Below are 23,898 nucleotides of genomic sequence, written 5' to 3'. Positions count from 1 at the left end.
GCAAGCTTTTTACTTGAGTTCTTTCTTTTGTTACTAAGGAAACCACTTCAGATAATAGTGTGATCCTATGCATGTCTACTCAGAAGTAAACCCCACTAAGTTCATTGGGTCTTACTCCCAGTTAAGTGTATAAGATTGCAGCATAAATGTATTTAAATAGTGTACTAATTTCAATGTAGAGTGTTTACGTACTGATTTCCTGTTCCATTTTACAGTTACTAGTTTCGGAATATTTTTTTTCTCTTTGTGTTACAGCAGCCTTCCTACATTTCCATTTACTATATGAGCCTAGTTTCCTCAACATGCTATCTTAGATTTCCCAGCATTGTTTTTTTTTTTTTTTTTTACTGTCAGGGCTTAAATGCTTTTACAGTGGCATGACAAAAATATAACAGATAATGCTTTTACCCATTACTGTATGTATATACTGGAGAAAATATGATGTGTTACATTTTGGCCTCTCTCAAATGATAAAAGCAAAAAATATATTTGTTTTTAACTGGCAACCACAACTGGAAGATTTACATTGTTGCTTTTGTTGCACTTGTATCTGTCCAAGGAGCTCAAGGTAGTATACGTGGTCCCCCTACCCTATTTTATCCTCACAACAATCCTGTGAGGTAAGTTAGGTTGAGAGATAGTGACCAGCCTAAGGTGTCACCCAGGGAACTTCATAGCTGCATGGGGATTTGAATCACATCTAACCAGTCCTAGCCCAATACTAGTTTAGGTGTTGTCTGGAAAAGGGACACTTTTTCAAACACAACTGAAAGACTTACTGTATACTCAAGCGGGCAAATATGACCAAGCTAATGCTACATGAAAATAAACAAGTTTATACAGTTTAGATTGATTTTATCTGTATGCCACCCTGAGATCTTAATGATACAGGGCAGGATATACATGTTTTAAATAAATAAATAAATAAATAAACTAAGTGGGAAAGCTGAGGCATGAGGACAAAAAAGGACAGTTGTTTTTTTTAATCTCCACAGCAGTCCTTCGAATAATGCCCAGTGACTGATCATGTAGAAAAAGTAAATGTTTCATAGCAAATTGCTGAAGCAGATTGTCTCAAAGGGACATTTCTCTGTGTTACACTTTCTTCTACCATATACTAGGGGAGGGGGAGGTAATATATTCATGGTTGTTGGTTGTGTGTGTGTGTGTTACCTTTGTGGAATGATTTCAATGAGGCAGCTCTAAATATAACATGATTTTATGCTTTCCCTGTTGATGAGCACAGCATATCCCTTAAAGCTTCTGGTGCCTGTGGCCATTCATGCTTGTTTGTTCCAGTAAATTCTTTCTGCTAATTACATTTACTAATGTAAAATCTTAAGTTGCTAATCAGGTCTCTAGGGTACTGAGTACTGGGCTTGCAAGCAATTCCCAACACAATGACTTCAGTCTAAGAAACTTATAAGAAAAGTTCCAGGTGTATATAGCCAATTACAATACCATCCCCCATCCCGGAGAGCTGAAATGGAATGCATCTGTAACTAATAAGGTGAGGCTAAAAAGTAGAATTAGAGGGCAATCCTATATATATTTAGACAGAAAAGTGTCTGTTAAAAAAATACCTTCCCCTCATGCCCTAACAAGCATGGCTGGCTTGGGCATGTTGGGAGTTGTAGGCAGTAGAGGCCAGTGGCTTCAATTTCAGTGGGTCTGTGAATCCATTCTGGGTCTCAGTCAGAACCAGACAGAACTCCAAAGGAGCTATCCAAAGTGCTGAAGCTATTTTTGGGATGGGGTTCAGCACCTTGAATAGCTCCTTTAGAGTTCTGGCTGGCTCTGACTGACACCCAGAATAGGATTCACAGACCCACTGAAATTGGAGCCACCATCATCCTGGTTGTAGGACCTTTTTCTGTCTAAACCACATAAGAATGTGCCTTGAGACTTGTACTATGTGAGGCTTAACTTCCTTTCTGGAGTGATACTTTATAAGGATAGAGACAGAAATGGTCAGAATGGATTCAAATGGAAGGGGGGTTGATTTGGAGCATTTACTTAGGGTTCAAAATAATTTTTGTAACAGCAAAACAGTAGTACAAAAATCAACTGTGTATAGAGAGGGCACAAATTCAGTTCCTAGTCACTTCATCTGTAATCTCAAAGGTGCAGAGTGGTGTATGTTAATGAATGAAGACAGATAAGGTCAGAAAAAGATATAACAGCTATTATGATGGTGGTCTGTCTTAACTATCACCAGTTTCAGTGCATCTAGGGAGCTTAAAGCTGGAAGGCAATAAGCAATGATGTTGCCTAAATTCATAATTACCTGGTTTGGGATACACATTTGTCCAGCTTGCAATGCTTGGCCTTATTGTCAATTAGCAAATGTACCCAGCTTCACACAGAAAAGCTCGTGCTTTGATACAGCAAAGCCTTCAAGCAAAGTTACGCAGCTGACAAGAGTTGGACACATTGTGTCTGCCCCATCTGAGTGAAGCCATGGCTGCTAGCACCCATAGGCTTGGGCCCTGCCATGGTGCCTTCCTATAGCCCCCTGAGGGAGGGGCTTGCCCACGCCATTCCCCCTGTGGATGGGCCCTTCTCAACAGCAGCGGGGAGGGGGCAGCTGTATCATCCCTCAGAACACTCCCTCCTGGCTTTAAACGTGTATCAACTGCAAAGCTCTGTGCTGGTTAGGAAAGTCTACCATATAGTAACTGAAGATGCTACTGCAGTCTTCAAACACACAAACCCATTTAAATTAATTAAAATGATGTAATGCACACTGGAAAGCCAGTGTGGTGCAGTGGTTAGAATGTTGGACTGGGGCACGGAAGATCAGGGTTCTAGTTCCCACTTGGCCATGAAGCTCACTGGCTCTCAGCCTAACACCTCACGGGGCTGGTGTGAGGATAAAATGGAGAGGAGGAGGATCATGTTAGCCACCTTGGGTTCCTTGCAAGAGGAGAAAAGGCAGGATATAAACCTAATAAATAAAATAATATAAAAACAAAATAAGCCCAAGGTGCACACCTCAGGGTCCCCTTAGTATTCATTCCAGGTTTCAGATATCTAGGATTCCTGGTCTTGGTGCTATGATGCTGACCGACAGACACACACACTCCTTCTTTTATTATTTTAGTTTAAGTAGCATTTCTCCAGGATATCCTCTGGCTCAGAACACAAATTCTGAACATGTGCAGTCAGTTCAGGGTGTAGATGGATGCATAAACATTCTTTAATGATAGGGACTTTCTAACGATTAAACTCTCATTGACTGCTGTGAACTACATGACCAGATTGCCCAACCCATCTGCTTGGTAATTGTCTTCACTCTATTTGGGTCAAGTCCTTCAGTTGTTCCTTGCAAATGTTTTATGTGAACATAAGAACATCAAAAGGGCCCTGCTGGCTAGACCAAAGGCCTGTCTAGTCCAGCATTCCATCCCCACAGTGAGCAGCCAGTAAGCCTCTGGGGAGCCCACAAGCAGGGCACGAGTGTGAGAGCTACCACCTGCTCATGTTCCCATCCCTGGCATGCAGTCCCTGTCCCCCAACCAGATTGAAAACCTTCTTTTCTCTCCCCCCCCCCTGCCTTTTTGCATTGGTATGTTCCTTTACTTACCTAGAAGGAAGCCTTTCCTTCCATTCCAGCATGATGGAGCTAGGAGAAGCTCCTCCAGTTTTCTCTTTCTGTGAGTAGTAGAAGTCTTGATTGTTTTAAGTTATGTTATTTAAGTAAAATTCCAGTTTTAAAAGTATTTCTTCTCCAGGCTCAGTCTCATGTTCATCAGCCATCTTCTGCTATCATAGCATGCAGCAATGTCTGTCATTTTACGTCCATTAACTGCAGCCACCAGGACAGGAAGGCCTGGCGTGCTATGGTCCATAGGGTCACGAAGAGTCGGACACGACTGAACGACTGAACAACAACAATTGCAGCCACCAGGCCAGGAGGTGGTGGGGCATCGTTGTTATGGGGATTTGCAAAGTGAGGAGGCTTATCCCTTCCCCAGAGTTGTACTGGAGCCAAGGCTCACAGGGTTGAAGTGCCAGGACTCTTTGATTAGTGGGGCTGATGGGGTCATCTGCCACCCACCTTGGGGTTCCCTGTTCCCTCTGAGCTTAGCTGCAATCCTCACAGTAGCTGGACAGAAATTAATTTTCCTAGCAAAAATATACTATGAAGAGTTATCTCTGTTGGAATGGAAAGTAGTTTGAGTTGGCTTGGTCTTCAGTGGGCAACTAAGACCCATTAGCTTTACAAAAGACCTGCTCGTAGGGGAGATGAAAACTGCTAGAACTGTGTTATTGATACGGATCAACACAGTTGCCAGCATTTTTGGACTTTCCTTGGAGCGTGGCTGTGGAGGCGGTGAGCACCTGCATGTCCAACATTTACCACTTCACCACTGCCTTTCTCTCCCCAACTGCGTCCACCCCAAATTGCACTCACCCATGCGACACAGCTACAGGGCTTAGTTAAAAGTTCCCATTGGTGCCAATACACAGAGAGATGCTAGATGTTATTTCATTTTTATTTCAGAGACATATAAACTGCCTTTTAGGGAAAACCTTCCCAAAGTTTCTTTACAAAATTTAGAACCACAAAACACAATAAAATAATGATAAAAATAATAAAATCAAAATTAACCATCAAAACCAGGTAATACTAAATATGTAACAGCACCCAATAAAGTCCTGACTCAGTTATAGGCCAATAAGTAAATAAGTCCTTAGGACCCACTTGTAATGATGAGGCCTTATCACCCTTATGGGTCTCACTTGGCGTCAGGGTAGTGGTCAGTTTTTGCTGCTGCTCCAATATTGTCCCTAACTACTTCTGATTACTTTTCCCCATTGGAGGGATGGGCCAAAGTAAAGGGGAGGGGGGAGTACAGCATGACAGTAATGCTGGAATGGACATAATAAACCTGTCTATGGTGAATGACCATGTCCATGGTGAGTGACCACTGTGTTCTAAATTTCATTCCGTTTAGTTCATACCACAGGATTCAATGGGAACTATCGAGAATTAAGCCAGCCCCAATGTACATATTTTTATATAAAACCCAGGTCATGGGTTCTTGGGCACACTAGAGTAGTACTTAAACCCATGAACTTGGTTTTAGATCTGTGGTAGGCAACCTGGTGCCCTCCAGATGTTTTAGACTATAAATTGGGAGCTGTAGTAGTCCAAAAACATCTGGAAGGAGCAGATTGCCTTCTCCTGATCTAATCCATGTTGAATGCGTGTGTATAAAAACATCTGTGGTTTTCCGAACAGAGAGGATCTCCTCTGATTCTTTGAACTGAATGGATTGTTCACATATGTCACTGTTCCACACAAACAACCCCAACATTTGCTGGTTATGTGCTTGCGTTGAGGAAACATAATGTGTTACTGATGGCCGGGTCACTACTACAGTCTGCAGCTTTTCAATTTTTCCAGCTGCTGCTATCACTGGAATTGATGCCAATTATACCCAAGACTGAGCTAACATCTTTTTGTGTCCTATGCCTTATGACTACAAGGTGTTTTCTTCTTGTAGTCTCGATATACAAGTGAATTCAAGACTTATTTTTTTGTCTCACTTGGCCCTTACATGTGAATTCCATCAGCCTGTCTGCTACCACCTTTTTTGCGTCACAACTGCTCTGCAAAATAGAGTTTTCTGCACTACAACAGGGATCAAAACCACCAAACACAGTTAATGTTTTTTGTTCTGACACCGCCAATCACCTTTGGGGGATTTAGAAGATTATTATTATATTTATATCCCACCTTTTTTCCCCTCTTGCAAGGAATACTAAGCAGCTTACAAGGTTCTCCTCCTCTCCATTTTATCCTCACAACAAACCTGTGAGGTAGGTTAGGCTGAGAGTCAGTGACTGGCCCAAAGTCACCCAGTGAGCTCCATGGGGACTGGAACCTGGATCTCCCAAGTCCCAGTCCAACATTCTACCCACTACACCATGCTAGAGGGTCTGGAATCAATCTTCCTGAACAGGCGCTGCCAGCACTGTCAAGCGTGCTGATCATCTCTTTGGTGGTGCAGTGCACGCCTGGTGTTTCCCCCTTTAATTCTAGAGGATAATTATCATGATTTGCCATGTTTCTTTTTTGAGGATGACACTATTATTGTTCTGAGGTCACGTTATTGCTCTCATGGTATGCATAGTATTATCACTGCCTACAAGATACATAGGGGAGTTTGTTAGTACAGCTGTACATCAAAGGAAACAGGAAAGACGATAGTTGTCTGTGCTGGAGGGAAGACATGGTTCTTGTTTGTGTTGAAGAGGCCCGCTTCAGACTCATATTTCCCCAGATGGTATGTACATATCCTTAGAGCAGCTTTCTGGCAGCATTTCTGAGCCATGGGTTAATGTATTTTTCTAGAAGCAGTTCCTCCCAGCCCCCTTTTCCCTTGTGTAATGGCCTGGTTAATTTTGTCACTACCTGATAGAACACCTCCCTGATTTTAGTTATATTTTAGCAAGCCAAAAAGGGAAAGCAAAGCTGATATTTCTGTGCAGTGTCATAACCTCAAGTTGTGTTTAAATCATGGCTAGTGCTGGCTAGTAATATGCTCTGCACACACACACAAAAGTGGGGGAAGATTTTCACTGAGCAGTTTACAGACTTTCAAATTCAATTCCTGTTCAGCAGGGGCAGGGAGGAAGGAGGAGTAATCCATCAACCGCTAAAAGGCTAGTGTGCTCTCAGTATTGTTGGAAACTGGGCAGGAAGTGAATGCTTGTTTAGCTGAAAACCTCTACCATGATGTTTTGTTCATTTTCTTAAAAAAGAAAAAAAAGAAAAAGTGAAATGATTGACTAGTTTTATAAAAAAATGTAAAATGTGTCAAAATCATTGAGCACTTGATGCTTCATGTGGGCCTAGCCCAGTTCTTCTTCAGGAGCAAAGGGCTGGATGTGCCTGATCTTGTCTGATCTTGGAAGCTAAGCCGGGTAAGCCCTGATTAATACTTGGATGGGATGCCACCTGGGAATCAGGCTTCCTGCGCTGATCACGGGGTTGGACTCGATGGTCTTGTAGGCCCCTATGTTTTTATGAAATCCAAATGTGTTAAGTGTTAAGTATATAGTGATGGCCTCCAGCCAAACTTCCACAAAGTTTTACCTGGCCCAGACATTCTGTTAAGCCCAATATAGTCCCACTTGGCTATTCCTGCTTCTTAAGATGTTCCCCCATTAACTTACACTCACTGGGCCCAACTGAGGAGAACTTGGTCATGGTTTAGTTAACTCCATTGAAATGAATGGTGTTTCAATGGGACTTAAGTGTACTTATTTACCTATTAGCAAAAAAAAAAGCTCTTTGGGTTGGAAGCAGGTTTAAGCTGGATGAACTGCACTGGTGGCAGTGGACTTCCCCACCCCTTCCTTCTCAGTAACTCTTCCCCCCACCCCAGCCCCCTAAAAATGCTACAGAGAGTCAGGAGACCCTGCTGAATGGGGTGAGCTGTGCGGGGGGGATCACTCAAAATCAAGCAGAGGGACCTTTTGCAGGCAGAGCTCTGCCTTTTGGCTGGATGCAACCTTTTGTCTATATAAAATACAGAAAAATATGGGATGTGAATAGCCAGGAGTACTGCACTTCCCCACTCCACCCCACCCATTATTGTAGGCCTTTGAAACCATCCATGAAGAAAGAGTATCAGGTAAACCCTCCTGATAAAATTTTGCTGTTTGAAAGTTGGAAGAAATGTCATCATAACCTTGCAACATGTTTCCTCAGGGCTAGACATCTGGACATGGTTGCATGAATGTCATAAGCACCAGCTGGAAAGTGTCTGACATATTATTTCTCATTTCTACCTATTGTACTATTTTTAAGAAATCTATTTAAATATATCCTCGATTGTTTTGTGTTTCCTTGCTGTGCACCACAGTACTTCTGTGCTCATCCAGCGCTAGTTTTTCCCCACTAGAAGATTTGTTCAAAGAACAAGATACATATGTGCACACCGACAACAGTTACTTTAAATCATCATCAATCATCCTGTTCTTCTGTAAGTTCCTCCACTGTGCAAACCATAGCTGAAATATGGCCTCACCTCTGTTGGCAGGGAGGACCTGCAGAAACGCCTCAGAAGAGGGTCTCAGCATCCAGTCAATTTACATGGGAGCTAATTGATGGATTTTCCTATTCAGTGGGGAACAGACTGAATTATTCACGACTGTGTTTGCATACAAATATCTCCCTAAATGTTTAGTATGTTAACTTAAACAGCTCCCCATTTTAGGAAAAGCAAAAATAATTTTGGGAAGAATTATTTAATATGAATGTTTAAGTTTAAAAAAAAATTGTTGGCAATATGTTCATAAATAATTACATTAATCTGACAGCACAAAAACAATCTGTTTTACAGCAAGTTAGATAAATTGAAGAAGAAAATGGCTTAATTTTCTAATAATCAATAAAAGGTTTCCAGTCTTGAGACAATCTATAACAATATTGGCTTTCTACTTTAATTCTAATTAGTTAATTTAGGCGTAACAGCACTTCCGGCTTAATCTATACGTCAGTAGGCTAAGGGATTTTGAGATTGCTTTACAACCATGTATGGGGCCTCTCATCACCACCACTATGAACAAAGCTACTATCTCTGTAATGTTCTATATATGTTTGCAGTGTTTACAAACAAGACAATGAAGTAACTGAAACACGAAATATTTATTACATGGTGTTTAGCAAATCCTTTTGATGTGTGTTTTAGGAGAAAGCATTTTTGAGGCTGTGTTTATTTTAACAGTCCTTTAAAGATTTAGCCCACAGAATACAGCCTAAAGCAATTCTGGGTTTCTGTGGTTTTCAGAAGTCCCTCCTGCACTTGAACAAGTTATCATCAGGAAGTTTTAAAATACCCCTTAATTTTGAGAAAATTACAGAGCGCATGGAACTAAATACGACATGTAATCTTGTAGAACCCCTTTGTCAGCAGGACTGGAGGCAAGGCTGTTACCCTGTAATTTTTAAAAATGAAAATACCTTTTCCCTTTATAGAAAAGGTAGTATATCCTGGTTTGCTTTTTCAACTCAGGTTCCATTGTAGTCATACAACAGGATTGAAAATAGATTATTTGAACAATTATAAATATTATTCTGATTCCTCTCACACACATTTTTAAACATCTCAATACAGTGTCACATATTCTATAGCACTTTTCAGTATACAAATTGCTTTGCCATGCTTATTTCAGTTACCCTGACAGTATCACTATAAACCAAGAGACCATCACTTGCCCAGACAGAGTTGTATGATAGAGGGAAAAGAAATCTAAAACTATATCTTTCACTTCCCAAACCAACATATGCTACACAGGCTAAGTTACAAACACTGCACACCCACAGACATTATTTTGCAGGTCCCCCTTCAGATGCTCAGGCCTTTGAAAGTCTCCTCCCCCCACCATACTACTTTAAGCTGATGGAAAACATAGCCTGCAGTGACCATCCATCCAAGTTTGTATCATATGACTTGAGGATCCACACAGTGTATCATTTGACTTCAAGAAGGTTGTCTTGGTGGCACCGTACTCCACATGCACTATGCTGCTGTTTAAAACAGAAACCTTCTGGGTCAAAGGGGATAATCTCCAATATATATCAAATTTTATTAGAACACTCAACTAGTTCCTTGGGAGGCCTTAAGGCACTCTGGGAAAAAGAGAAAGATGAGAGTAAACATGGGGGGGGGGGCCTATATGGAAACAGAGACCACAGCAATCAGTCTCCATGCACATATGGGAATCTTCCAATAAGATAATACATGGCTGGTATGTTACCCCACTGTAACTATCTTATATATCACGTACTCACCTATGTGCTGTAGGGGTTGTGGAATTAAAGGTACATACTTTCACATGTGGTGGACTTGCCAAAACTTGAGAAAAATTATTGGATGCTCATCTTTAAATAAGTATCACTAGTTGCTAAGATTGAAATCACCTGTTTGCAGCATCTTATATTAGCTGGAGATCAAGGGCAGCATCACGGATTGGCCGTTGTTGAGCACCTATCACCTACACCCCAGGAGGGGCCTCCACTGCCCACCTGGTCCTGATGCTGTTTCTCCTTGCTGTTGCTGCCTGTTCATATGTCCCTTCTCAGCAAGTGAGCAATGAAAAGAAGAAAGAGAAACAGCAACCTGCTCTCGCCTTGTCCTCTCCCTGTGGAATTGGGTCTAACGGGAGGGCAAGCAAATGACAGTGAGGAGGAAATGTGCCCTAAAAGTGGCATTTTCAGAGATACAGTTATCCAGGGAAAAGTATTGATGATACAATCCATCAAAATGTATGAAATGGCATTAGAAGTCATGGGGGGATGGGGGAATAAATTGGGAGAGAACCTTATTTCCTCCACCAGTTTTCTGAGCCTTTAGTATATACATTTTCCACAACTAAAGCTAGTTATATGGGATTCTCAGGCACTAACAGTCTGCACAAAATATTATACTGTACACATCATCGGCCACAACCTATGTGACAACTCCCTGGGAACATCTCGTTCACAAGCAAAATGCTCACAGTAAATTTTACCTATAGCAAGTGACACAATATTATGGCCACTTTGGATGCGCTGCTTAGTAAACTCTGTAGAGTTTGCAAGCACTGCTGAATTCTGTGGTAAGAAATGGATTTGAATGCCCCCCCCGGCCCTTTGTTTCGTTTTCTTAGAATTATGCTACGCTGCTTTGTTCCAGGCTTGGTGTATGCATCGAAATTAGTTCACTTGCAGGTCAAGTACTACTCTAACAAGGAGCTGACATGTGGTTTTATAGTGGCAATACTGTATAATTGCATTGTTGCACAGTTTGCCTAATTATCTCAAGTCCCTTTTGTGACCCCTCTGGAAGCACAGAACAATGCCTCAGAACTGGAGCACACTACTGCATGCCTTTTTTTGTTTTTTTTAATAAGAAGTACAAATGGCAGTCTTGCGGCTTCAGACTTTCCAAAAGATGACTTGGACACGCTTTTCATGGCAAAAAGCTTAAAAATAAAGATCTCTGCTTTTTCTCAGCCTGCTATTATATCACTTCTATTATACCAAGTGCAACTAGAAAAGGCTGACAGATGGCGAGATAGTAGTTGCTCTTGTTATACATACAACAGAGTGTTCTAAAGTACAGTAGTTGAAATGGTTCTTTGAGAGTTCATGTTGAATGAAAGACTTGCCAGTTCCACTGGACAGATTCCACTCTACCTATGGATGAAATGGATGGCCTTTATTATCCACTTCTTAAAAATTCAGCCGTCACAAGGGACAACGAAAGGGGTCCATTCACAGAAAAAGGCACTATAAATGTGAGCACTTGATAGGAAGGATCCTGATAATATTTCAGCCTAACTCAGCCTTGCAGATCCTTGGAGCTTAATGCAGGACTTCTGTAGTCTTGTCTGAAGAGAGATATCTGAAATCAAGACTAAAAATAACATCAGGTCATTTTTATAATAGTGTACGTTTGCAAAATGTAGACAGGCAAAATGAGGACAAGGAAACATAAATAGCAAGGCAAGAAAATAACACATGGAGGAATATAATTAGAAGCAATACTGTTTTACAGATGATGAACTGAAAGCTGTGTCTCATTCAGGCCCATCCTGAGGAATAGGAGAATCAAGACAACTTGGCCCAGCCCTCTCATCTCAAGGGGTAGGGCTGATAACTGTTGAAACTGAGAATTCTAGTGCCTGGACAGGGTCCAGAGGAAGAGCCCTCTGTGCCCAGTATGGTCCAGGGAAGTTAAAAACAAAAAGCTGAAACAAAGACCAAGAGGGGAGGAGCAGACCTTCTTCCTTTCTGTTCTGCCAACTTGGCAAAAATAAAATAGGTCTGCCGTTTTTCTCTTCTTTTCTGAGAAGGAGGCAACCCTTGAAATCGAGGGTCTCAAAGAAGGCATTCAATAGCGTGATCCAGAAATGCAGCCAATATTCTTGTAGGTTCACCAAGATCACAGCATGTTTATTATGCTTAAAAAGGCCCATCCAGGATATTTACTCCTTTAAAATATATTACCACAAATTTATTTCACATGCCTCTACCATAGCACCTGTGATTAAAATAACCAGGAGGACTATGGCATTTTAAAGACTAACAAATTTATTCTGGCATAGGCTTTGGTGGACTATAACCCACTTCATCAGATGCAGAAAGTACTGAGTGTTTCAGGTATCGATACAGTACATAGGGGCTGAGACAGAACTGTAAACAGTGACGTCAGAAGGAAATTAAATGCAGAAAGTACAGACAGTGACAATCACATTATTAACAGTGGCCACTCACAAAACAGTTGCTGGTGATAACACAAACATCTTGGCATTAGGAAAGCCAATTAACACATGTAGTGTGATAAAAATCCTACTCTCCTTTTGGTGTTTCTTTGATCCACAATGACTACTTTAAGTGACAAGAGTGTCCTGGGAGGCTGAAGCAGGGCCAGGCCAGTCATTAGGCAGAATGAAGTTGCTGCCTCAGGCAGCAGATCTGAGGCGTCATGAAAGGGCAGAAAATCATTAATTATGTTATTTGTTATTGTGTTTTTACTTCCGGGGATGGGCAGAAGTGCTTGTGGAATTTTCTGCCTCATGTTCCAAATATATGAATGGCTATATTTGGATGGCTTTGGGTACTATGCACCTTGACTTGAACAGGTGAGGGCAGGGCCAGCATCAAGGGTAGGCATGGTTGGGCACCTGCCAAGAGCCCACACCCTAGCACACCACTGACATGAGCCCCCTGGACTCGCTCCTCTTCTTCACCTTTGCAACCCGCTTGTTCACCTGCCTCTCACTGTGGCCCAGACAATAGTGGTGGTAACAGGAGGCACAGTAGATGCCACTGCCTACTTGCTCAGTGGCTGTCTCCCTGTCAAGCAAGCAAGTGGTAGTAGTAATGAGAAACAGGATGAGGAGCAATAGCAGCTGGTGACAATGGTAATGAGAGGGTGGACTCACTCAGGGACGGGGCCCACTGAGGATGCCTTGCTCAAATACCTGGAGCTGGCACTGGGCTAGGGGGTGCCATTTGCTGATCTGCCTCAGACAGCAAAATGTTTTGGTCCAGCCCTAGGCTGAAGTATACTCCCACTTATTTTTTGTTTCTGATGTCAGACTTGTGTCCATTTATTCTTTTCCATAGAGTCTGGCCTGTTTACCCTATGTAGAATGCAGAGGGCATTTTGCTGAATTAGAAAATAACCTGTTGATGAATTCTATCATCAGAGGTTTGAATCAAGGTAAAGGGTTTTTTAAAATCACACTACATGCATTAATTGGCTTTCCCAGTGCCAAGATGTTTGTGTTATCACCAGAAACTGTTTTGTGAATGACTACAGTTCATAATGTGATCATCACTGTCTGTACTTTCTGCATTTAATTTAGTTCTGGTTGCACAGTCAATATTCTAGGCATGCTAAATATGATTTTCATTGAGGAAACCTGTATTGAATATAAATAAATATAAAATATCCACTTGAAATAATTTGTAGTGCTGATTCTTTGATTCCACCATTCTTTCTAAGAATCATTAGGATCTTCATGGTTTGGAATCTTATGTCTTACATGGAAAAACTGGGTATTATTTATGCAGCTTGTATACACTCAAAAGAGTGAACTGAAAATATAAGTTCATCCATTGAAGACAAAGTCTAGTTATTTGGTATTGGGTTTGTTGTTTAATATGCATTTGGAGGTTGCATTTCCACACCTTTCTGATATAACCCTCTTCTAGTGCCACATGAGGGAGCTGTGGTATCTGAAATGCAGGAAAAATATATATAATGGGTATGATGTAGCCTTTGATTTAAAGGACAGAGATTTAAGCACTTGTTTAACACTTATATTGAAATCAACATAACATGAAACTGCTGTATTCCGTCCACTGTATCTGTTTACACCATAATAGTGCAATCCTATACATGTTTACTCAGAAGTAAGTCCTGTTTTGTTCAATGGGACTTAGTGCCAGGAAAATGGCTATAGGATTGCAGATTAAGGCCCGGTTCACACATTGCAACAATCCACAGTTTGTTTCTACTCGTTTTCAGGGTTGCTGTCAGAAGAGCTAGTTCCTGTTGTGCTAGCAGTGAGTCCCACTACTGCAATGGAACTAGCGGAGATGCACTGGCAGAATAGGATATTGCCCAATATAAGAATGCAAATATGTCCCAGTGAAATAATGGATGAAAGTATAATTATAATGGGTGACAACATCTCATGGTTGTGATGGGTGATAGAGAAGGTACACGAGAAATGTACTGTTCCAAAAAAATATTGAATGTCCCAATGTCTTTTGTCTCCTATACAGTCCTTCAGGGAAACAACTTGAGGGGAAAAGGTAAATACATATTCAGAGTATTATATGAGATCAACAACATGTACATTCTGGTAGCTATGTTAATATACTCTAAATATTTTCTTGGATCAAAGTGTCTTCTGTGCACATTCCAGTCTTTCTTTGCATTAGTGTTTGGTACCATCACTCCTTTCTGTGGCTTTGTGGGGTGGGTGGGAGATTCCATCCGTTCAGAGTTAATGTTTTCTGATCATGATGATGTACTAGTTATGACAGTGCATAATCCTGGGCCTCACAAGCTTCCAGTGATTTAGTGGGAAGTGTCACAACATGATGCTTTTAAGCCATGCCCTCCTATCTTTACATAAAGCCGACCTGTGGCATATCATCCCAAAAGAATATACCATGGACAGGATTCCCCAGAAAACCCACTGATCCAATGAATGCTATTACATTATGCTACAGCTTCACCCCCTTTTTTTTTACATTTTTACACCACCCAATAGCCAAAGCTCTCTGCATGTTTCACAACAATTAAGGGTACAATCCTATCCAGATAGTCACCAGCCTCTGAAATCGGAGGCTGCCAAGCATCCAATGCAGGGTGGCCGGAGCATGGAGGTGATCCTTGCCTCCATGCTCCAGCCGCCCTGCATTTTTGGCTAGATGGCTGATTCTGGCTGACTAGCTGCGGCTTCAGGAAGCACGAGGGAAGGAAGCCATGCAGTGCATAGGAAGCTGTGTAAAGCAGCTTCCACGGTCTCCTCCCCTCCCCACCCCTGGGACTGCCCCTTCTTTTCCAGTCTCAGTGCTCCATTTCTGAGTGCAGGGACATAGCCAGCGCTGAGAGAACCCCACTGGCTACAAGGGGGCAGGAGAGGGGGAGGGGAGCACAGTTTCTGGGAACCATGTTTGAAACCCTGGCTCCGACCTTGATTCCCAGAAACAGAAAAATCCTATGGCCCTCTAGACAGCGCCTAGAGGCCATAGGATTTCTCCCTAAAACAATAAAATTCGAAACAATAAAATACACACACACATATATATATAAATATATTGCTAGTGTACCTTTGGTATTAAAGCACCATTTTGATAATTCTATTAGATGATATGAGATCTACCTTCAGAAGATGTCCTAAACTGCAACATGCACATACATTGTAAATATACAGGAGCGACTGAAGTTCGTTACCATACAAACCACAAGGCATAAACAAGTTTACCACTGCTGCTATTTCAGCCCCTGGGGTTCTCAGTCTTCTCTTACAATCCCCTGACAAGTTATTTATTCTGCCACTGTCGTTTATGTCCTGCCAGTTCCTCTAAACCATAACCACCAAAGGCTAGAAGAGAGGAGGAGAAAAATGGGCATGCAAGTCCCCAACTAAGTGAACACATCTGTACTTATTATATACATGCTGGAGTGTCTCCATTCAGTGGTCCATAATGAAACATCTGTTCATTTCTTTGTTCAGTAGTGTCATCAGAATTGCCTCCGTCAAAGTTCATCTGGCTCACACACTGTGGTCTGGCCACTTTTCTTCCATATATATACAGCTTTGATGGAGGCAGTTCAGATGCCAACTCAGATTGCATCTTATTAGTTCATTCCACATTGGGCTCCTTCAGCTGCTGAAGCATAACTCTTCTGCAATGGAATGGAAGTATAACCATGGTTCTGCACAGCCCTTAACGTAGTAAGATACACACACACACACACACACACTCCCTATTAAAATGCCATAACAGCCTTATCCCAAAAGCAAAAGCCGAAAACAGCCTATTAACTGAGGATTTTGGCCTTGAAGTATGCCAAAACATGTTTACTCAGAAGAAAGTCCCATTCAGTTCAACAGAGCTTACTCCCCAAGAGAGTGTGCTTAGCAGCTCCTGCTTCTTTCAGACACCTATTGATACTGGCCTTTAATTATACATTTCCTGACTTGTTTCTTCTATAACCATAACAATTCCATTTGCTCCTCTAAAATCATCATCATCTGTCTTATTACTATGCTTGCACTTCTATTTAGAAACAAAACTCTGAAGGGAACATTTCAGAAGAAATACTTTTCATGGCTAGGTTCTCCAGAGTGCATGGCTACTCTCTCCCAAGCAAGACCAATGAGACTGTAAAAACAACAAAAACAATAGGGGCACTCAGGAACGTGGAACCATGAGTCCCTCCAGCTGCAACAGCAAATCTGGATGCCACATGATGAGGTTCTCCTGCAAGCTACACTCAGTGGGCACAGCTTTCTAAGGGCCTTCTCTTCCCCTTTCCTGCCCTGTCTTTTTTGCCAGGTGCAGACTGAGATGTGGCTCAAGTTGTCCCGCCACTAGGCAACGGGAAATTTAATTTAATTTATTATATTTCTATACCGCATATAGCCAAAGCTCTCTGCATGGTTCACAAAAATTAAAAAACATTAAAATACATTATATAAAATATAAAAACCATTCACATAATGTCATAAAACAAATAACACACACAACAACAACATATATGTACAACAATTTAAAACAACTCATTGTACACTGCCAAATGCCTGGGAGAAGAGGGCAATTTTAACCAGGCACCGCAAAGATGAGAATGTTGGCACCAGGCAGGCCTCGTCAGGGATATTATTCCATAAATGGGGAGCTGCCACCGAAAAGGCCCTCTCCCTTGTTGCCGCCCTCCGAGCCTCTCTTGGAGGCTCCCGGAGGAGGGCCTTGGATGCAGAGCATAGTGTTCATGCTGTTAAAAGTGTTCTGTCAGGTATTGTGGTCCCGAGCCGTCAAAACCAGCACTTTGAATTGGGATTGGAAGCATATAGGCAGCCAGTGCAAGTGGGCCAGAATCGGTCTTATATGTTCAGACCTTCTGGTCCCTGTTATCAGTTTGGCTGCTGCATTTTGCACAAGCTGCAGCTTCCGAACCATCTTCAAAGGCAGCCCCATATAGAGTGCATTGCATTAATCTAACCTGGAGGTTAACAGAGCATACACAAGTGAAGCCAGGCTATCCCTGTCCAGGTAGGGGCGTAGCTGGGCCACCAACCGAAGTTGGTAGAAGGCACTCTGTGCCACTGAGGCCACCTGAGCCTCAAGTGACAAAGATGGCTCCAGGAGGACCCCCAAGCTACAAACCTGCTCCGTCAGGGGGCCTGCAACCCCATCCAGAACAGGTTGAGCACCCTCCATCCGGTCAGCAGAATCATCCACTAACAGCATCTTGGGCTTGTCTGTATTAAGTTTCAGTTTATTAGCCCTCATCCAGTCCATTGTCACAGCCAGGCACCGATTTAGCACATCCACAGCCTCACCTGAAGAAGATGAAAAGGATAAACAGATCTGTGTGTCATCAGCATACTGATAACAGAACACTCCAAAACTCCAGATGACCACACTCAACAATTTCATGTAGATGTTGAATAACATGGGGGACAAAACTGACCGTTGCAGAACCCCATACTACAGAGTCCACAGGGCTGAGCAATATCCGCCAAGAACCATATTCTGGAGCTGGCCATCCAAGCAGGAGCGAAACCACTGCAGTGCAGTGCCTCCCACTCCCAACTCAGACAATCGCCCCAGAAGGATACCATGGTCCATGGTATCAAAAGCCACAGAGAGATCAAGGAGAATCAACAAGGTCACACTCCCCCTGTCTCTCTCCTGACATAGGTCATCATACAGGGCGACCAAGGCTGTTTCTGTGCCAAAACCCGGCCTGAACCCCAACTGAAATGGATCCAGATAATCAGTCTCATCCAAGAGTGTTTGGAGTTGGAAACGTTTGGAAATGATCAAGCAGTTGTCACCCATCCACCCCTTGGTCTCTGCCTCTGATATTGCTGCTGCTCCTATGTACCAGGGCTTTTGCACATAATAATACTTTCAATTAAAAGGGGGAAAAGTATACAAGGGAGTGGGGAGGAAGCTTACCAGCTCTGTTAATAACACAGTCCATTCCTCTGCCACTCCTCCATTTCAAAGTCCACTCCTCTGTCAGGCGAATCAAAAGTGCTTTGCCAGTTGGCACATGAAATGGTCTTGCTGCAATTGTTTGCAAATCTGAAAAATTGCCACCAACCAGGTCTTTAAGAAGACAGGACGACTCCGGGGAAAGTGCTGGAATGTAACAATTTGTCAGTGATGTTGTCAAGATTGTATGGAAAACCTGAGTGAGTGGATTATATTAATTCTGGAGAAAAGAGAAAGAGCTAATATGTGGAAGTAACTGTGGCTCTGGTGGGCTTCCATTATGGTGCCCTCCCCTGGTCCTATAAGGAAGTCCATATCCAGAACTGGCTATGGGAGAAGTATTTGTTGTTGTTGTTCAGTTGTTAAGTCGTGTCCAACTCTTTGTGACCCCATGGACCATAGCATGCCAGGCCTTCCTGTCCTCTGCTCTCTCCCGGAGTGTGCTCAAGTTCATATTCATTGCATCGGTGATGCTATCTAGCCATCTCATCCTCTGCTGTCCCCTTCTCCTTTTGCCTTCAATCTTTCCCAGCATCAGGGTCTTTTCCTGTGACTTTTCTCTTCACAGTAGGTGGCCAAAATATTTGAGCTTCAGCTTCAGTATCTGTCCTTCCATGTATATGCATCTTTAATTGCAAAGGTTGAAGAGGTGAGAGCAAAACATGCCCCCTCTCCTCTACGGCCATGAATATCTGGTCTCAGGAGTCAAATACTGCCCATACCTCAGCTGTGTGCCTCACTGCAGCTCCATAAACAGATCCCATATGAGTTAAAACTGAAGCATTGAATCTTTTTTCAGCCCAAGTTCTGAATTCCATCTCAGAGAAGCTCTCAGGGCCTGCATTCCAGTGGTGGGTGGAGCTGAAGGTAAAGGGGATGGGGCCAGGGCCAAAATACGAAAAAAAAATATGCCAGCATATTTCACCTTAAAGCTTTCACTGCCAGTAATTAAGGGCCAGACTAAATGTTCATCTAATCACACATAGTGGAGCTATGCGTGATAGTTTTATTTACCTTCGTGTAAGCATGTGCATCATCATTCCAAATTGTGGCTGTGCACCGTTACTGGCAGTAAGAGCTTTAAGGTGAAATATGCTTCGTTTACTTACACGAAGGTAAATAAAGCTATCACGCATAGATCTGCTATGCATGTCTAGACAACTGTTTAGTTTGGCCTTAAGATTTAGGAGAGGCATTTCAACCTTTTAGAATGGGACTCAGGGAACTGTACAAAAACCAGGAAACCTCCAAATTATCACTGTTGGGGGAAAGGGAATGGGACCTGGCGAAGGGGTGTGGCCATCTGGGGAACCCCAGAGGGCTGGATTGGGACCCCAGAAGGGCCGGATTGGGACCCCAGAAGGGCCGGATTTGGCCCCCAGCCTGAGGTTCTCCACTTCTAAGTTTGTGTGTTAAAGGGAAGTTGTTTATATTTGCTGGCAGATGTAAGGATCTCACTGGCATATAATAGACATCTACCATACTGGTACACATATCATTTACTAATACTGCTGCTCATTCAAGGGTTTGTGATGCAAATCTTTAGACACAGTTCTCAACATCAGTTAGCCCATGGCATTCTTTACTTATGCAGCTAGTCTAGCCAGAGTGGAGTTGAGAAGCAGTTGTACAGTCATGTATTATGTACTGTGTGAGATAAAATAAGAAATGCTCACCCCACAAGAAAGCCGGGATGGACCCAGGCGTACAACCTTGGAATAAGCCCTGAATTAAAAATCCCTGCTCATTCTGCTCAACTCACAAGGTGGCTTTGAGTAAAGAATTGGTTCTCCAGGTAAATTCTCCCCATAGAATGATCTTCTTCATAGATTGCCATGAAGAGGAATTAGATAATGGACGTACTGTAGAAATGATGAATAATGCGGTTGCTATGAGGCAGGCCTGATATTTTCTAGCACTGTGGTATACATTATTAATAATGAAGCCGTAAACAGTGCATGATTAAAGTACTGTGGATTTTTTTAAAAAACTGATCTTTACGGTTTCATTAATTTTCAAGTTCCCAAGCCATTAATACTAGTATGTTGGGAAAAAGAAGTTAACAAACTATTAACATAATAATTTAAACCTTTTCTTGAATATTAGGAACACAAATAATGGATCTGCAAAAGGCAAGACTTAATTGCCAATTATTGATGCAATAATGGCCTGCAAGAGAAGGATCTGGAGTGTTTCTTTATAGTTATTTTGTATAAAACTTATGGATACACTGATGTGGCTGTTAGGCTTGATGATGTTAATATTTCTATAAAGCATGCTAATGGCATAGGAGATTGTAATAAGATGGCAAGCCAAAACAAGATATGTGAGGTCTTGCCTGATTCCTAATTATCATGCTACTGCAGGATGCCAAAAGTTCTGAAGAAAACCAGAATACAACCACTCCCGACACGATCATCACCAGTTTTCCAATGGGAAAAGACAAGATCTAGAGGAGACAAATCTAGAGGGGATCAGTTCTCCTTCTGCCTCCCTCCTCACAGGAAAAAAATGGAATCTACAAGGGAGAAAGGTCTATCCTGCCCACACAGATATCAAATTAGAGCCTTTTTGTGCATACACAGTGACATCAATATTTCAAATGGAAGAGTATCTTAAGCTCCAGCCACCATTTCTCCACATAATTACTAAGTGCAAATTGAATAGACTCTCTCAATAAAAAATTGAAATGATAAAAAATATGTAAGACAGATGCATTTGCATGGTCATCCTACAGACTGCAAAAGCAACCCACTCTACTCAAAAGCAACCCACTGAATTCAAGGAGACTTACTCCCAGGAAAGTGTGTACAGGATTACAGCCTAAACAAATATTAGCAATGGCTTAGCTCTGTTGAGAATGACCAAAATTAAATAGGGGAAGTGGCATTTTGCTGTTTAAACTTGTACAGTATAGAAGATAAAATATCATACCAATGGTTCTAAGGTACTAGCATTGCTTGATATATGACTATATTATTCCTTCCGTAGATACTCCTCACTTCATATCAAAGCCACTCGAAACCTAAATAAAGACCATCTTGCATTTTACATGACTGACTCCTTCTGCCTGAAGTAATTTTTTTCAGGAAAATCTATGACTTGATTCACTGTAGCATGGAAGGATTGTTTTCATATACACCTTTAGTTTAATCATAGTTAAGAACAATAAGAATCAATATATGGAATCAAACTTACTGCTCTAAAAACATTCAATGAATGAGGGAAAAGATGGTTCTCCATTTTGGTTCTGAAAACCAGTAAGAGCTTCCGTCGTGCATTAAAAACGTGGTTGTTCAGGCAGGCATTTGGGGTGGATTAGGGTATTTTAGAAAATGTTTTTATTGTAGAATTTTATTGTTTTAAACTGTTTTATTGTATGCTGTACATCGCCCAGAGTGGCTGGGTGACCAGCCAGATGGGCGATTAATAAATTTAATAATAATAATAATAATAATGAGAAGAAGAAGAAGAAGAAGAAGAAGAAGAAGAAGAAGAAGAAGAAGAAGAAGAAGAAGATAGCAGAGCTCTAATACTTTAGATTAAAATGGGGTTCTGGCTAGTGATTTTTGAAAGATCCCCCCACTTCATCCTATCCCACCCCCCTCAGCCACCTGAACTTTCCTCAAGGAGATAACAGTTCTCTTCTATGTAGTTAGACCTTTCTAGTGTACATTCTTCTTTAGTTACGAAAGTATATACTATGAGGAGATTCAGTTAGAGAAATCAGGATTTTTTGTTTTGTTTTTACACTTTAGGGTGCAGTCCTATGGCTGCTAGTGAGTGGCTAGATGGCCATAGGATAGGTCGGTTCCGAGAACCGACCTCCACTCCCACCCACACTGCCTTGTAGGCAGTGCAGATCAGCCCCGCACTCTGCACTTGTAAGAGGAGGGCAGAGCGGCAAAAATGGGGCATTCCTGGGGGTGGGGAGGGCAGAAGTGCCGTTCCGACGCTTCCTATGTGTCGTCTGGTGTCCACTCCCCCCCGCTCTGACTCCCCACAGCTAGACTGCTGAAATCGGCTGTCTAGCTGTGAATACAGGGCGGCTGAAGCACAGAGGGGATGATCCTGTCCGCGTTGCTCCTCCCCTGCATTGGATAAGTGGCCGCCTTTTCCAATAGGATTGCGCCCTCCAAAGCTTATTTCCAATGTTAGTCCTAGTTAGAGTAGACCTATTGAAATGACTGAGGCTTAAATTAGAATAACATAGGATACAACCCAAAATGTATGAATGAACGCTGCTGTGTACCTTGAGAAAAATTAACTAGGTCTCAAATTAGCAATGTGGCTTTTTAAAATTTACACCCAAATCACAACTGGCAACTAAGGTTTTCTTTTGGTGCCAGTGAGATGTATATACACACTGGAACACTCATTGTTGCAAAGAACATACCTGTATCTTGAAAGCATCTTTTAAATAAATATGCATTCTTTTAAAAATAACAATTAGATGTTTGCTAATATGCCAACGGTGTACATGGTAAGTTCCTCATAGTATTACGCTGACAATTATTGGTGCCTTCCCCTCAGTACTAATAAAAGGGTTTGCCTTTTTAATTAAAGTTTGTTCTGTTATTTACAGGCAGTGTCCAGCTAGAAGATAATTTATTAAAGATTTTCATAAGCTGTACAAATTTATTTCTGCCATCTACTAATTCCTTGAAAAATTAGCATCTGGCTTTCTCCATTAAGGGGACTGGTGGGGTTCATTATGCTGTGAGCGTCTGCCTCTGTGATGGTCCAGGAAAACACTCAGTTAGAGGTTGTCTTTTTATTAGTAGCATAAGCCATGAAATACTCCAATAACTAATGAGAACGTATAATGAAATACTGTAATGAAAAAGCTTTCAGTATCATTATGTTAATCTTTTACATTTATATTCATGAACACGTTTAAACACAAATCATTGTGTTTCTGCATGAGGCATGTATTGTGCACTCATGATTCCTCACTCACGATAGCTTGTGGGTGTTTTACACGACACTCTCATCCTCCAGGGCCTCTCCCATGCTTTGCAACCTTTATAGCATTCATTTTTTTTCTGAGGAGGAAAGTCTGGCATTTCTGTGAATGGCAGCATGAAACCCTGCTGTATTTGTACAATTTTGCTATACCACAATGCCACCTCGAGGTTGTGTAATGGAACATATAGAAAGGCAGAGGGGGAAAAAACCCAGAAAAAAACACATGTAAAGAGCCAAGCTTAATCCCGCAAAGAATCCAGAAGCAGAAGCCTTGGTAAAGTGGTGGGTTCAAAGCCTCTTGTACAAAAGCCCTTGAAGCTCCCAAGTCTAGCAGCCACTTTTCGTATGCTCAGGTAAAGCTACCCAAATATATGCACATCACAGGAGCACAAAGGGCTGTGTGTGTTTCAAACTTAACATTCCCTTCAAAGCACGAACAGATCCTTTGCTAGTTGCTACTTTAATTAATATCTGTATAGTACCCTCAATGAACTTATGCCTTACAGAATTGCTTATGCAAAAAGTAGTCAAAACTCTGCCCCGCACCTCACCCCTCCCTGTCCTGCTGCCAAGGAGCTCACTTTTGGGTACTCTGAATGGAAACGCTATGCTTGAAACACATGTACGTCTTCCACAAAATGTGCCTAATATTTCAGCCCAGGTATGACTGGAGCTGA

General features: G+C 41.9%; 1 long non-coding RNA gene across 2 annotated transcripts; it reads right to left on the bottom strand.

Annotated features, from left to right (window-relative positions):
- Positions 1 to 8,649: 8,649 nt before the first annotated feature.
- LOC146339945 (uncharacterized) lies at positions 8,650 to 18,267 on the bottom strand. 2 transcript variants are annotated; one of them, XR_014784570.1, is made up of 3 exons: positions 18,215 to 18,267; positions 17,417 to 17,592; positions 8,650 to 11,417 (listed from the first exon to the last, which is right to left on the bottom strand). It is a non-coding gene; the product is annotated as an uncharacterized LOC146339945 (long non-coding RNA). The 2 variants fall into 2 exon arrangements; XR_014784569.1 differs by having other exon boundaries at positions 10,906 to 11,405; positions 18,215 to 18,255.
- Between the last annotated feature and the right edge of the window lie 5,631 nt (positions 18,268 to 23,898).

The sequence above is a fragment of the Heloderma suspectum genome, chromosome 7, assembly GCF_057233095.1.
Source record: "Heloderma suspectum isolate Gila_16-S chromosome 7, 16-S_ref, whole genome shotgun sequence".
NCBI lineage: Eukaryota > Metazoa > Chordata > Lepidosauria > Squamata > Helodermatidae > Heloderma > Heloderma suspectum.
This window is presented reverse-complemented; position numbering and strand designations above follow the sequence as displayed.